At 38.1% G+C, this 12,407-nt stretch overlaps 1 protein-coding gene across 1 annotated transcript in view; it reads left to right on the plus strand.

Moving 5' to 3' along the window:
* The window catches only part of Prelid2 (PRELI domain containing 2), an 86,854-nt gene extending 85,174 nt beyond the window's left edge, over nt 1–1,680 (plus strand). Inside the window, exon 8 of the mRNA XM_048419411.3 lies at nt 1,299–1,680. The gene's annotated coding sequence lies outside the window, so the exon portion shown is untranslated. The remainder of the gene's footprint in view (nt 1–1,298) is intronic.
* The last annotated feature ends 10,727 nt before the right edge of the window (nt 1,681–12,407 follow it).

Here is a 12,407-nt window from a genome sequence, read left to right on the forward strand (position 1 = left end):
TCCAGTTCTCAGTATGGAGCTGCATCTTCTGGGACACCCCCTGAGCCCGTGTCAGGGACTGGGTTCATGTTGCACCTTTGTCAGTCTCTGATGGCAAGTTTCTTGAACATGAACCTAACCCCATCTTGAGCCAATGGAAATCCCAATCTGTAAACAAAAGAGCCAGAGTTGGGGAATTTCGTCTCTCCTTCATGCTCTCTTTTGTTTCTTCTTTCCTTTTCTTTGCTTCTCTTTTCATTTTTTCCATTTTCTTTTCTTTTTCTCTACCCACCCAAGTTATTTCTAAGACCAATCATAGTCTTCTTCACTCTGCCAATGTTATGTTTTAGCCTGAAAAACAAAATTGAAACTGTTCCTACCCTTTAAATGGGTAATATTACATACTTAGGGTTTTATTTTGCATTTGAATTCGTTTGTCCATCACATCTACAACTATTGATCTTCTTATTGTGTGCCTAGCTCCACTGAATGCTTGAGAGATGGAAACAGTTTATGGGACTTAGGAAGTTTTCCCATAGACTTTAATGATCATTTATGTATCGTTTGTGAATTCCCTTTGCACATAGTTGTGCATCTGCCTGCTACCCTCCCCTCATTTCCTTATATTGTTTCCTGATAAATGTTTTACCTAAGCCCATAAAAGATATAAAATTAAAAAAAATTCTTTTCACAATTCACTTAGTATATATTTTGCTTTATTACCTCATCTATTCAAATGGAAATATCTTCCTAAAAAGATGGGTCTAGATTACCTCTACTCATTTTATAAATCTTTATATATATAATATGTGAGGCCAATGGTCACTGCATTCAATTGAGCTGTGTATTCTTGGATAAGTCACTTATCTTCTATGAGCACTGGATTTATTATATTGAAATAAAGTAAGTAGACAACTGTAATGAATCTTTCTCTGTCCCAACAACCAGCTCCCAAATAATGACACAGAGGGACTTATTAATTATGAAAGCTTGGCCTTAGCTTTGGCTTGTTACTAACTAGCTCTCATAACTTAAATTAGCCCATTTCTATTAATCTGTGCATTGTGACATGGCTCGCGACTTTTACCTCTCCTCCTGCATGTCCTGCTTCCTTTGTGTCCGACTGGTGACTCTGCTTTCTTTATTATTTCCAGAGTCCTCTCTGCCCTGAAGTCCTGCCTCTCTCTCCTGCCTAACTATTGAGTTTTCAGATTTTTATTATAATAATCACAGCAATACATGTTCACATTGTGTACAAATATCTCACAAGAGACAACTTTAAAGGGCAAAGACACACATTTTTATCTTTATTTTTTTAGGACAAAAGTATCAGTACAATCTTCACTCCTCATCATGGAAACTTTTCTGTGCAACAGTCAGAGACCGTTACAGAAGACCACAACCAATGAATCTACATGTTTGTGGAGCCTAGTGCCAGGGATACATCTACAAAACACTCCCAGCTAAGTCCCAGGGAACACTGTGGAAGATGGAGCAGAAAGATTGAAAAGTCAAAGGATTAGAAACTTTGCTGTGAGATTGTGTCTCCTAGTATCATTATATATACTTGACAGATTATATTTGGGAACATATATGTATATACATATTTGCATATGATAATAATTGATTAAAAAAGAGGCCATGAAATTTGAAGGAGTGTGGGGAGGCTAACTGAGTGAGTTTGGAGGGAGGAAAGAGAAGGAAATGAAAATACAATCTCAAAAATAAATGAACAACAAAAAAACAAAAGTGTCCGTGATTTTTTTCCCAACATTTTATCCCTGATAATATATGTATGGTGTCACTGTACAGCGGGAGTCAAACACTGTCCCCTGTGAGAGCGCCTTTGTGGTTGAATGAAACCATTTTAGTGGGAGCTGGTTGCAGTGGCAGGGTGCAATTGCAAAAGAACCTGTCTGGACTTCAATTTGTTATTTTGTTTTCCTTTAAAATGATGCTTGGTTTGTGTTTCCCAGACATCAGAGGCAGTAATGAGAGGTCCTGGGTGACAATCCCCTGAGGCCAGCAAGGCTTCCAACAAAGCCTAGCACTCTCTGATGTGCTTAGGCTTCACTTTGGAGGGGGCCAAGAGCTGGGTTCTTCTCCCAGTGCCACTGGGCATACTAATGACCATTCTGCTTGCTTCACTCCTGGTGGCCATTCCTCTTATCTGCGCAGGACCTTTGACTTTATTAAGTATTTTATATAAATATCATTTTCTTTAGTCCCTGGAAGGAGTGTTGTGAAGCAAAGGGGTTTTGAAAACGAGGGGCCCAAGACTCACAGTGGAGATGTGTCTTACCGAAGAATGAAGTTATTAAGTGGGCACATGGCCGTGCTTCTATCAAACATCAAAAGTAAATGTGTAGTAAGTTCTTATGGTAGAAAAAATGAACGTCTATACAGTCTTTGACTTATGTCTCCCACCACAAACTTTCTCTTTTTTTAATATTATAACTGCCTTTGTTTTATTAATTTTAAAATAAAAATATAATTACATTATTTCCTCCTTCCTTTTCCTCCCTCCAAACCCTTCTATGTACCCCAATACCCTTGATTCCTTTCAAAATAACAGACACTTTTTCTATAGTTGTTATACACACACACACACACACACACACACACTCATACACACTCACACGTGTGTGTATAAGTATAGAAATACATCCTATCCAACCTGTAAAATGTTGCTGTGTGTGTACAATTCCATAGTGGACAACTTGGTATTAGATAACAAATCAGGGGACTTGTCCCTGGGGAAGGCTTTTTCCACCCATCTTTCCTTAGTCACCTGTTGTTCTTGTTCTGTGTGTGGGATCTCACAAGATTTCCCCTCCCATATTAGCAGGTCTACCAGCATTGAACTTTTCAGATCACGACAAAATGTGTTCTTTAACAATGTCATGTCATTATAGTGCAGTCCTATTTTTTTTCCCAGAGGTGAAAAATATTTCATCTGGACTTCCGTGATGTATAATTGAGTAAGTGTAGAAATATAGCTATGGGGAAAAGATTCTTTCATTAAATCCCCATTAACTACCCATTGTGGCTGCTCTATTTCTCGCTGTGATTTTTGACTATACAGTAATAAAGCTATGGCAGGTGAGATTAAGTAAGATTTTATTGAAAAAATGAAATAGGATTAACACCTGAGAGAGAAAAAAAGCTTCAAATTAAAGGGGTCGCGGTTCAAGTATTGGCTGGCGCCTGCCGTGGACTACTGGTGTGACGGGACAGCTTCATTAATTGCTCTGAATTTGAGTTTGCTTATTCACAAAATAAAGTTGATATTGTCTTCTTCAAGAACACTCTCCAGTTTCCTACAAAATATGACAGTTAATACAGCACTCTTAACAATCCCCTCCTTCTGCTTGTAGGTTTGGGCTCTAAAATCCGGGGTTTTGTGTTTCCCAAGAGTTATTTCTCAGAAGGCTTATGCCTATTGTGTCTGGATTCATTTAGTATAATGTCTGTGATCTAAACTAGTGTGTTGCTTTACTGTCATTACTCTAACAGACCATCAAAACCTCCATGCCCTAAAAAAGATACAATTTATTACATTCCTGGAGGAATCAAGTCAGAAATGGGCTTTACTGGACCAAAATGTGTTCCTTTGCTGAAGCTATAAGGAAGAGCCTGTTCCTTGCCTCCCCGACCCCACCCAAAGGTGGCCACATACCTTTGCTTGTGGCTCAGCTCTTCCTCCATCTTCAGACACCAGCACAGCCCTTTCAAATTGTCCTCTGACTTTCCACTTGTCCTTTCAGTTAGGACCCTGGGATGAAGTTTGGGTCCACTCGATAATCCATTATAATCTCCTTAAATCAAAATCCTTTGTCATGTCAAGTAACGTGTTGAAGATCCCAAGGACATTATTTGACTTACCACAACTCTTGGAAGGAGGAGGAGGGGCAGAGAGGAAGGGAAGGAAAGAAGCAGGAGAGAAAGACATACCACAGAGAATGAGGGATTATTTTTACGAATTCCAAGTTTTTTTTTTAAAGACTTATTATATTAAGTTAAGAAAAATTGTGCTTGAATTAAATGCGGACTAGGTAACAGAAACCAACTGGGGCAGCTGTGAAACTCCCTGGTCTGTCTGTACTCTGATTACTTCAGATGTGTCTTTATGCTCTTGATTCATTTAGAAAAACAACCCGTAAATACTAAGGTACAATATGTTTTTGGTTTGTGCAAGAAAGATGATGTAGAGGAAAATAAACACTGTGTATTACAACAATGTTTCTCAGTTGAAAATAAAGATAACATTTTGACAGGCCCCTGTTGTACTGTGAGTCCTTTGGCCACACTGGTCATCACTATAGTCTACAGGGCTCTCAGCAGGGAAGACCACAGACGATCCTCCCTCCCGCACCAGCAGCTGGCACCACTTCTTCTGCCACTGTGAAAACTGGCCACCAGGAAGGACGCTCCTTGTCAGTGCCAACTTGATGCCTCCATGTCCTGTGACCAAAATGTGTGGTGTCTTCAGTAATTGGGTCTTACCACGGCATTCTGGTGGGCAAACCAGAGCAGGTACAGTCAAATGTATTGCTTTGAGGAGGTCCCTGGGACATCGTGACTCATGGTGCGGTTTCCTAAACACCTGGCCCTGGATTTTTCATCTGCAGTCTGTGGCTTTTCAGAATATCATTATTCCTTACATTCTTTTATATGAAAAAATGTGTTGGTTTGGCAAATTTACAGGATAGTCGGTTTCCATGTGGCTGTCTCAAGCATCCTTGGGATTTGTTTTCTCTCTGCTCAAGCCCTTTCCCCCCTCCCCACCTCTGACATGAACATATGGGTAGCACAAGTTAGACGTGATTAATTATTTTAAAGAAAAACAAAGGACGTGACATGAAGATGGAGAGGTAGAGAGGGTGGTTCTCGGAGAAGTGTGGAGAATATGACCAAGATGTATGAAATTCTCAAAAATTAATAAAATATTATACAAAAATACTATTGGTAGATATTATAGTGCTCCCATACAGCCTCAGCACTTGGGAGGCTGAGGCAGGAGGATTATGAGTTTGAAATTAGCCCTAGGTCTTGTATTAAGACCAAAGACCTTAAACACATACTTGTACACACATTCACATGCATGCATACATACATGCATACATACAAACATATGTATATATGCATATGTATATAAAATTTTCCCTTTCTGGGTTTACCAGTCAAATGCCAAATCTTATTATGCCAGGTCTCTTAGTATTAATCTAATTTTCACTCCTCTCTGGACCTATCTGTTCTGAGATGAGAGAATAGATTTTGGTCAGTGATTCTTCCTATTTTGGTGGGAGTCTTAGACTCCTTTGAAAGCTAAGAGCAAACTTGAAAATAATGAAATTTTTGTTTCTTTTTAATACTTTGAGTGCAAACAATCAAGTTATTTCCTTCAATCCCTGGCTTGCATTTTTAGTTTGAACAAAGCTTTCATTATTTCCTTTCCTTTTCTTTTCATCTTCATTCTACACCTTCTTCCATAGACACCCACCCTGATTTATCGAATACTGGTTTTTGAGTGGCTGCCTATTATTAAAGACAAATAGCTGTTGCTGCATACTCAACATCTCATCTATAATCATTAGATTATTTTATGCATTTTCTGCAGATGACCTGAGACACTGGAAGCCCAGAAACTTTGTCCTAAATCTGTACTGTTCAACTGAGTGAACATTCGCTTCGTGGTACTACTTAAATTCAAATTAAATTACTTAAGATTATATTAAATTGAAATAGTCTCAGCAACATTAGCTTCATTTCAAGTGCTTAATGGCCGTAATACATATTTAGTGGCTGCTGCTATACCAGACAATGAAGAGAGAGACAATGTGCCTATCCATGTAGAAAGAATTGTTGGATAAAACTGCCCCAAACTACCCCAAGAACTCCTAGGTCTCAACATATGCTACGGCCAACAGCAGCGAAGTTGCGATCTTGGCTCCTTCACAGCTAAGGAACTTGCTTCTCTGCTCCTTACAAGAGCTTTATTTTCACTAGTATTGTGGTCAGAGACAGCGAGGGACAGAGACTGTGCCTCAGCATCCTTGGGGACCCATCGTCAATCAGTCAATTTAAAGAACCAAATTAACAGCAGAAAGCAGAAAAAGGAAGTCTAGTTAATGTGGCCACATTGGGATGAGGGAAAAAAAGTTCTGGTGACACCCCTACCCCCACCCCCTCTACAAAGTCCATCTTTAAGGCTCTAATGTGAAACCTGGTTGTGAATAGGAAGCAAGAGCTTTGCATGGTTAGGCAGTTCTGGCTATGGTGTGCTTCCACACAGCATTGACCCATCATTTTCTTGGATTTATTCCTCTGTATGATGGTCTGAGAAGTTGCAAACCTTTTTCCCGGAGAAAAGGTTTCCTCTCACAGACCCAGGGTTTTGAATCTTTTCCCAGTATGAGATTCCTGGAGGCATTCTAATTTCTTGGGGTAATTTGTTTCAGTAGTCTGACAGTCAAAGAGAGGCACACATGTATCTCTTTAGGATATCCTCATTCCTGCCAGGCAGCCTGCTTACAGTATGGTTGATTCAAATCCATCCTCAGCAAAATTAAAAATGCCTTCATGACACGGATCTTCAAGCAAACACAGTACCCAATATCATCTGAGATTTTCACTTGTCATGAGCCCTGATTATTAAAATTTACCTGCCCTCTCCCTTTTGAGTACATGGTAGAATTACACTTCTCTTCCATTCTTTGAAATTGGATATGACTATGAGAATTATTTCGGCTAATAAAATGTTGCTACAAGATAAATGATGCTCTTCTAGAGAGAAGTCTTTTGAGCTGGCGTACAATGTATCCAGACAGATCAGTCTTCTAAGCTTAGGGAAAAACCCTGAACCTTCTTTAGGTGCATGCTAGGAGCTTGAAGTCCAGATAGTTGTTTCTGTGGAAAAATTGTAGCTGTTCTCAGACCTGGGCTAAGTTCTCAAGACTAGTCAGGGCAATTGACACTTAATCTACACAGTGGTTGTCAGGTGTAATTCCATGCGTTCTTCCACATACAGGCACCTTTCTGGACCCAGCTCCCAGGTTCTAGTCCAAAGTGTGGTGTTCTACTAGGCACAGCTGTATAAGACATCTATCTATCTATCTATCTATCTATCTATCTATCTATCTATCTATCTATCTATCTATCATCTATCTATCATCTATCTATCTTCTATCTATCATCTATCATCTATCTATCTATCTATCTATCATCTATCTATCATCTATCTATCTATCTATCTATCTATCTATCTATCTATCTATCTATCTTCTATCTATCTATCTATCTATCTATCTATCTATCTTCTATCTATCTATCATCTATGTATCTATCTATCTATCTATCTATCTATCTATCTATCATCTATGTATCTATCTATCTATCTATCTTCTATCTATCTATCTATCTATCTATCATCTATCTATCTATCTATCTATCTATCTATCTATCTATCTATCATCTATCTATCTATCTTCTATCTATCATCTATCTATCTATCTATCTTCTATCATCTATCATCTATCATCTATCTATCTATCTATCATCTATCTATCTATCATCTATCTATCTATCTATCTATCTATCTATCTATCTATCTATCTATTATCTATCTATCTATCTATCTATCTATCATCTATCTATCATCTATCTATCTTCTATCTATCATCTATCATCTATCTATCTATCTATCATCTATCTATCATCTATCTATCTATCTATCTATCTATCTATCTATCTATCTATCTATCTATCTTCTATCTATCTATCTATCTATCTATCTTCTATCTATCTATCTATCATCTATGTATCTATCTATCTATCTATCTATCATCTATGTATCTATCTATCTATCTATCTATCTATCTTCTATCTATCTATCTATCTATCTATCTATCTATCATCTATCTATCTATCTATCTATCTATCTATCTATCTATCATCTATCTATCTATCTTCTATCTATCATCTATCTATCTATCTATCTATCTATCTTCTATCATCTATCATCTATCTATCTATCTATCATCTATCTATCTATCATCTATCTATCTATCTATCTATCTATCTATCTATCTATCTATCTTCTATCTATCTATCTATCTATCTATCTATCTTCTATCATCTATCTATCATCTATCTATCTATCTATCTTCTATCTATCATCTATCTATCTATCTATCTATCTATCTATCTATCTATCTTCTATCTATCATCTATCTATCTATCTATCTATCATCTATCTATCTATCTATCTTCTATCTATCAACTATCTATCTATCTATCTATCTATCTATCTATCTATCTATCTATCTTCTATCTATCATCTATCTATCTATCTATCTATCTATCTATCTATCTATCTATCTATCTATCATCTATCATCTATCTATCAATCATATATGTCTCTTTTGTTTCTTTCTCTGTGTCCCTAGGGATTATCTTTTGTACTATTAATCTTTTATTTATCAGATCATTGGTGAGCTTTGGTGTATCTGATATTTTTAAATAATTTTAGTGTATATATGTAGCATGACGGGGCCGGCTTGTTGGGGTTTCCGTCCCGCCCGGTACCCCACAACCGGCAAATCCCAAAGAGAAATCACACACAGGACTCCATAACATTATAAAGCTGATTGGCCCATTAGGTCAGGCTACTTATTAGTTCTTATGACACATATTACCCCATTATCCTTATCTATGTTAGCACATGGCTCCGTACCTTTCTCAGCTGGGCAAGTTACATGCTGCCTCTTCGGTGGTCTGCACAGGAGTGGCAGAGGAACCTCCCTGCTTCCCAGAATTCTCCTGTTCACATTGCATCACCTCTACTTCCTGTCTTGTTTTCCCACCTATACTGCCTGCCTGGCCAATCAGCGTTTTATTAAAATATGATTGACAGAATACAGACAATTCTCCCGCATCATATATACATATGTATGCATCAGTGGGTTATGTATATATGTATGTATATGTCAATGACTTAGTTAGTGATCTGAGGGAAATATATATATTTGAGTACAATCACAAAGGACATGTATTCCTAGACAGCAAATCAGGGCCACAAGTTTATCAAATCACTTTGTACCATTGCTGTTTCAGGTGCTGTTTTATTGCTGTGAAGAGATCCCATGACAAGATAACTTACAATGAAAACATGTGATTTAATGTGCTGCTGTACAGTTTCAGAGGGTTAGTCCACGACTATCATGGAAAGGAATGATGGCAGGCAGGCATGGTACCGGAACAGTAGCAGAGCTCTCACGACTGATCCACAAGTCACAGGCAGAGAGAGAGCCTGGGCCTGGCATGGGCTTTTGCAACCTTAAAAGCACACCTGAAATGACACCCCTGCTTCTCATGCATGCAAAGAACTGATGAGTGTACGGGGGCCAGTCTCATGTTTTTTTTTTTAGTTTTTAAAAGAAAACAAATGATCTTTCTTTCATTATACATACCAATCCAAGTCCCCACTCCCTCTCCTCCTCCCATTCCCTTCACATACCCACCCCACCTCCACCCACTCCTCAGAGAGGATAAGGCACATCCTTGCTTTGGGGAAGGTCCAAGACCCTCCCGACTATATCTAGGTTGAGCAAGTTATCCATCCAAAGAGAATAGGATCCCCAAAAGCCAACATAAGCCATAGGGATAAATCCTGGTGCCACTGCCAGTGGCCCCGCAGTCTGCATCAGTCATGCAACTGTTAACCACATTCAGAGTTTGGTCCTATGCTGGTTCCTTCCCAGTCTGGTTGGTGTTGGTGAGCATCCATTTGCTTAGGCAAACTGTTTCAGTGGGTGTACCCATCATGGTCTTGACCTCTTTGCTCATATTATCACTCCTCCCCCTCTTCAGCTGAACTTTGGGAGCTCAGTCCAGTGCTCCAATGTGAGCCTCTGCCTGTTTCCATCAGTTGCTGGATGAAGGTTCTATGCTGATATTTAAGATATTCATCCGTCTGACTACAGGACAAGGCTAGTCTGGGCCCCCTCTTCTTTATTGCTTAGGATCTTAGCTGGGGTCATCCTTCTGGATTTCTGGGAATCCACAATTCTCTAGTGCCAGGATTCTTGCTAGCCCTATTCTCGTTTAAACCCCCACAGTTGCTGATGGTGTTAGCTACAACCTCATGACTAAGGTGAGTCCTCCAAGAACTAATTTTTCTTTTGGAATTGACTACATTTGCATATTTTGAAAATATAAATATATTTACATGCTATAACTTCGTCGTCTCTTATCAATATTGGCTGTACACATAGAAATCTTCCTTTTTTCTTTATTCCAAATGCCCAGTTCTCATTTTTACATATATCACAATTAATTCTACTAACCTCCTGAGTATAGACATTTAGGTCATTTTCAGTGAATAATCAAATACAAATGTATTTCCTTATTGTTGAAGATGTACCTACAGGGTACATTTCTAGAATGGACATTTCTGAGTTAAAAGGAAAATCCATATGTAATTTTGTTAGAGATTGCCAATTCCCTCAACATAGGGGTCGTGATGTTTATAGTTTCACCTGCAACAGGTAAGGTTGCCTCCCAGCCTTGCCAACAGAATATGTTGCCAACCTTTTAAATTTTTTTTTATAGTTTAATGAAAAAGAAATGGTATGGTTGGTTAATCTTCCTTGGATTCCTTGTATTACAGTATTACAGGTAAAAGTGAAGTGGTTTCCCGTGGTTTATGATTTCCTGCCTTTCCTTTTAGGCATCGCATGTGTCTTTAGCTCATTGCTCTATTAAGAATTTGCCTACTTTTATTTTATTTTATTTTATTTTATTTATTTTTTGAGACAAGGTTCTTTTTTATATGTCAAGCTAGCTAGCCTCAAACTAGTCATCCTCCTGCACTAGTCACCTGAGTGTTAGAATGTCAGGTGTGTGCCACCCAGGGTCCCCTTTATTGAAAGTTTTCAGATACATCAAGGACAATAGATTTGGGTTCATGATATATCTTACACATAGTTCATTCTCTACTTGTCACCTGACTTCGTTTGCAGAGTTTTTATGAGCTGTATGCATTTTCATATGGTTAAATTTATCTTTTACTTTTCCTTTGCAACCAGATTTTCACTCTTAGTTAGAAAGTGGTTTTTAGTACCAAGTAACAGATAAATTCTGTATTTCACACTTTTTGTTTTTACATGCAGATTGAGCTTATTTCTGTGTGTAATGGGAATGTGGACTAAGTTGTGTCTTCTACCACATTATAAAGAAGACACGGATGTGAAAGGGGACTCGTTGAGAATATCTTAGGGGAGGAAAAAAATGAAAGGGGACAAGATGATTAAAATTCATTGTATAGAGGTGTACAACTGTCAAATGATAAAAATTAAAACAAATTTAGCAATAAACAACAAAGGAAAAATGATCTTCATTCATGTTATAAGGCATCTTTTATGGGATGTTAATTTTCTTTTGTGCATGTTGGTTTGTCTGCTTGTTTGTGAGTGGTTTCCACACTGCTTTGATCCCAGAAACATTGCTGACTATTCTTAGTATTTGGTGGGACTAGCCCTTTCACATAGCTTGTTTTTTTTGAGTATTTCCCTAGCAACTGATCCATGTTTGTTTCTAATACAAACTTTCTTTTTAAAGATTTATCTATTATGTGTACAGTATTATGTCTGCATGTATCCTGCATGCCAGAAGAGGGCACCAGATCTCATTATAGATGATTGTGAGCCACCATGTGATTTCTGGGAATTGAACTCAGGACCACTGGAAGAACAGCCAGTACTCTTAACCTTCTCTTCAGCCCCTGATACAAACTTTGCTTGTAGCACATTTAGCTTCACAGAAAACTTTATTGATATTTTTATTGCTATCTTAAATGTGTGCATTAATGGAGAGAGAAGAAATCTTTTAACTTTGTTAACACTTTATCCTGTCTGAGAAAAAGTGCTAACTCCTCATTGGCTCTTAGTTATTTTTGTGTCTTTCAGCAGTGTGTAATGCATTGTTGAAATAGGACTGCCACAAGGGGACAGAGGGTGGATAGACAGTTGGCCCTTAAGCATTATCCATTTTTAGAACACAAGATTTCCACAGATTTGTCACAAGAGAACAGATTGGGTCACAAGGTTGTAGTAGTTATAGATTAAAAGTACCTGATAACTTAGCCAAGGTCAGACTAGTGGGGTAAGATGCACAATGGCACACAATGGCAAGAGGAACCAAAGAAAACAAATACTCTCTAGCTTCACTGTCCCCTGGTTAATTACAAGTCACCCTTTTTAGAGAGCACATAGAGAACTAAGACATCATTAGCTTCTAATAAGAGCAGACACATCTTTACTAATGTCTTTTTACTAATGGGTGACTTTTACCAGTGTCTAGAGATACTTGGTGCAAGACACTGATGACATAGACTTGGTCTCTGTATTCATGTCTATCTGTCCCCTTTC

This window comes from Myodes glareolus, chromosome 13 (assembly GCF_982192425.1).
Source record: "Myodes glareolus chromosome 13, mMyoGla1.1, whole genome shotgun sequence".
Lineage (NCBI taxonomy): Eukaryota > Metazoa > Chordata > Mammalia > Rodentia > Cricetidae > Myodes > Myodes glareolus.